Source organism: Nannospalax galili, unplaced genomic scaffold, assembly GCF_000622305.1.
Source record: "Nannospalax galili isolate Female #2095 unplaced genomic scaffold, S.galili_v1.0 scaffold1282, whole genome shotgun sequence".
Lineage (NCBI taxonomy): Eukaryota > Metazoa > Chordata > Mammalia > Rodentia > Spalacidae > Nannospalax > Nannospalax galili.
Genome location: NW_008348795.1, coordinates 1781431 through 1785242, shown reverse-complemented (window position 1 = coordinate 1785242; position 3812 = coordinate 1781431). Strand labels below are relative to the sequence as shown.

The following is a 3812-nucleotide window of genomic DNA, read 5'->3' as shown; positions in this document are numbered from 1 at the left end:
CTCTCCAGCCACTTGAAAAAAAAAAAAACCACAGCTGGGGCTACGCGGCCGGGGCTGCATGGGCTCTGGGGCAGCCGTGCCATGGCCGCCACCTGGGGCGTGAAGATCTCTAGGTGGTGCCAAGAGATGAAGTTCGAGTGGCCCATGCTGAGCCCTGCGACGAGTTGTGCCTGATGGTCACCAAGCGCCTCTTCATGAGGTACTCGAACTCGTGGCCCTCCAGCCTTGCCATGGCCCAGCCGCGTGGTGGGGACCCGCCACCCCCAGCCCTGCCGCCCACGGGAGGGTGCCTGTGCCCTGACAGCGCCGCCGGCGCCACCACCACCACCACCACCGGCCGCCCGCCTGCTCGGCTCCTATGGCCACTGCTGCGGCGCTAAGCTGAGCTGCCTGTGCCCAGGGCTCAGGAGGGGGCCGCTGAGGAGCCGCCGCCCCCTGGTCCCCGATCCCCATGCCCCGGCCCCTGCCATAGGGCTCTGGCTGCTGCCATACCCCGCGCAGCCAGGCTAGGGTGATGTGGGAGCCCCCCGACCGCGGCCCCAGCAGGCACCATGAGCCCCCTACTCTGCCACCTGCTGCTCGACGCACTGCTGTAGCTGGCTGGCGCCCTCTGAGCATAGAGCTCATGGGCAGTGTGACCAAACAACTGGTGCCCAGCTGTGTGACTGTGCAACGCTGTGGTGGCTGCTGCCCTGACGATGGCCTGGAATGGGTGCTCACTGGGCAGCACCAAGTCCGAAAGCAGATCCTCATGATCCAGTACCCTAGCAGTCAGCTGGGGGAGATGTCCTTGGAAGAACACAGCCAATGTGAATGCAGACCCAAACAAAAGGAAAGTGCTGTGAAGCCAAACAGGGCTGCCATACCCCACCACCGTCCCCAGCCCTGCTCTGTTCCAGGCTGGGATTCCGCCTCCGGAGCACCCTCCCCAGCTGACATCATCCATCCCACTCCAGCCCCAGGATCCTCTGTCCACGCTGCACCCAGCACCGTCAGCGCCCTGACCCCTGGACCTGCCGCTGCTGCTGTAGATGCCACAGCTTCCTCCATTGAAGAGGGGAGCCCAGAACACCCCAGCCCAGGAGATCTCAGCTGGGGCTCCAGAAGGGCCAGGGACAGAAGCTGAGGTAGAAGAGACTGAACTCTTAAAGGCCAAGGAGATGCCTGGGGGTTCTAGGATACTGAGAACAGAGATTGAGACAATAGAATTGAAAATATTGAGGACCCAGAAGACAGAAATAGGGGGTTTTGAGGGTCCAGTGATAGCTGCTGAGATGGGAAAGTCTGAGATATCGGAGGCCCAGGAAACAGAGGTTAGGGAATCAGGGGCTCTGTGGATAGACATGACACAGCCTGAGATGCTGGGAACCCAGGAAATAGAAGTTGGTGGCTCAGAAATCCCAGAGATAGAACCTAAAATAGCCAGGGCTTAAAAAGACAGAGGTGGGGGATTCCGGGACTTCCAGGCCAGAAGCTGGAACAGTAGAGGCTGAGGTTCTGAGGGCCCAGTGGACAGAAACTATAGTTACAGAGTTGGAAGAGGCAAAGACAGAAACTTTGGCAATCCAGGAGACTGGGACCTGGGGAGCTCTCACAGTCACTGAGAAAAGAGTTTCAGGGGCTCAGGCAATAGAGGCAGAAGTATCCAGGACACCAGAGACAGAGACTAAAGTTCTGAGGCTTTGGAGGACAGAGGCTAGAGTGTTGGGAAAAGCAGAGGCCAAATCTTTGACTTTGGGGCCCCAGAAAGCAGAGATGGCAGTTTCTGAGCCCCTGGAAAATAGATCTGGTATTTTTGAGGCCCAGGAAGCAGAATCTGGGGTCTTGGGAACCCAGAAGGAGAAAGAAGCTGAGGAAAGCCTCCCAGAAGCCAGCTTGATTGAGGCACAGGTGGCCAGTGGGGCAGGGGCTGGGGTACCCAGGCCCTCGGGAGCCTCTTCCCCAGAGGAGCCCAAAGAGGACAGGAGGCTGCTGGGCAGCCAGGCACCACCTGCCCTGGTCAGCTCCAGCCAGTCCCTGCTAGAGTGGTGTCAAGAGGTCACCAGTGGCTACCGTGGTGTCCCTATCACCAATTTCACCACATCCTGGCGCAACGGCCTGGCTTTCTGTGCTGTTTTACACCAGTTCTACCCAGACAAGATTGACTATTTCTCTCTTGATCCATTGAACATCAAACAGAACAACAAACAGGCTTTTGATGGCTTCGCGGCCCTGGGCGTGTCTCGGCTGCTGGAGCCAGCAGACATAGTGCTTCTGTCGGTGCCTGACAAGCTCATCATCATGACATACCTGTGCCAGATCCACGTCTTCTGCACCGGGCAGGAGCTGCAGCTGGTGCAGCTAGAGGGTGGTGGGGCCTCCAGCACTTACCGCGTGGGCAGCGCCCAGCTGAGCCTGCAGGACGACCTGGAAGCCGGCGGCCTGGCACAGCAGCTACGCAGCTGCTACCGACACATCCAAGGAGCCCTGAGAGGCCGGGAACAGCAGGGCTGGGGCGATATCCAAGGCTGCCTCCAGTGACGCAGACCCAGGCTGTGCCTCCAAGGATGGCGAGGCCAAGGCTGTCAGAGAAGAGTTGGCCTCCAGCGGCCCCGGAGTGTGCTTGCCCGTGGCCCCCGCAGAGGGGCTGATGAACTGGGCTGGGGCGTCGGGTGTGGTGGGCACTGTGAAGCTGAGATGGGCATCCGTCAACGGAGAGTCCGGGCCTGTGCCACCACCCCAAGCACACGGCTCCTTCTCCCACATGTGCGACGTGGATCTGCTAAAGAAGAGACGTTCATGGCTGCAGAACAGCAACTCCTTCTCTATAGATGACCCAGACTCTGGAGCTGCGGTAGGCACCGGACCTGTGGGACCTGGGGCTGCTGAAGGCCCTAGCCCTGACTCCAGCCTTGACCCTAGCCCACTCACAGACACAGCCCTGCAGCAGGGAACCCTCCTTCAGATGAACCACCCCCCAAGTCCAGGAGAGGAGGCTGGACTGCAATGATTCCAGGACACAAGTCAGTATATGTGTGCAAAGCTTCAGACCCTAGAACAGGAGCAGAGACAGATAGATGGTGGAGCAGCTAAGGTGGAAACACAGCTGAGAAGCCTCATGGAATCAGGTGCCAACAGGCTGCAGGAGGAGATGCTGATTCAGGAGTGGTTCACACTGGTCAACAAGAAGAACGCCCTCATCAGGAGGCAGGACCAGTTGCAGCTTCTCATTGAGGAGCAGGACTTGGAGCGGAGGTTTAAACTGCTGAGCCGGGAGCTGCGGGGCATGTTGGCCATTGAAGAGTGGCAGAAAACGGTGGCGCAGCAGCACCGGGAGCAGCCCTTGCTGGAAAAGCTGGTTTCTTTGGTGAACCAGAGAGATGAGCTGGTCCAAAACCTGGACCACAAGAAACAGATCACGCTGGAGGAAGATGAGCACTTGGAACGCAGCCTGGAGCAGCGGCACCGCAAGGTGAGCTGGCAGCTGAGCCAGCGGAGGTGCTGCACGCTGAGCTGAGCTGAGCTGGGCTGAGCTGGGCTAGCCTCCACCCTCCTGGAAGCACTCGCCTTCCATCTGTACAGCAGAGGATCTGGACCTCCAGAAAGCAAAACAGAGCCTGCAGCCTCCAACGTCCCATCAGCCTACAGAAACAGGACAGCGGTGGGGCACCTGCGCCTGCCCGGTAGTATTTATTTGTTTCTCTGAGTGTTTGTGAGTGTGTGGTGCCTCCCGCACATCTGTAAAGGGATGGCTGATGGCTCTGGACCTGCGGCCCACATCCTCCTCCCCTTCCTTTGCATCTAGAGCAATAAAATTAGACAAAGACTATATA

The 3812-nt window shown here is 58.9% G+C and overlaps 2 pseudogenes; both read left to right on the top strand.

The window, feature by feature from the left end:
* The first annotated feature begins 514 nt into the window (after positions 1–514).
* On the top strand, positions 515–1156 carry LOC103744335 (annotated as a pseudogene).
* LOC103744326 lies at positions 1129–3496 on the top strand (annotated as a pseudogene).
* The last annotated feature ends 316 nt before the right edge of the window (positions 3497–3812 follow it).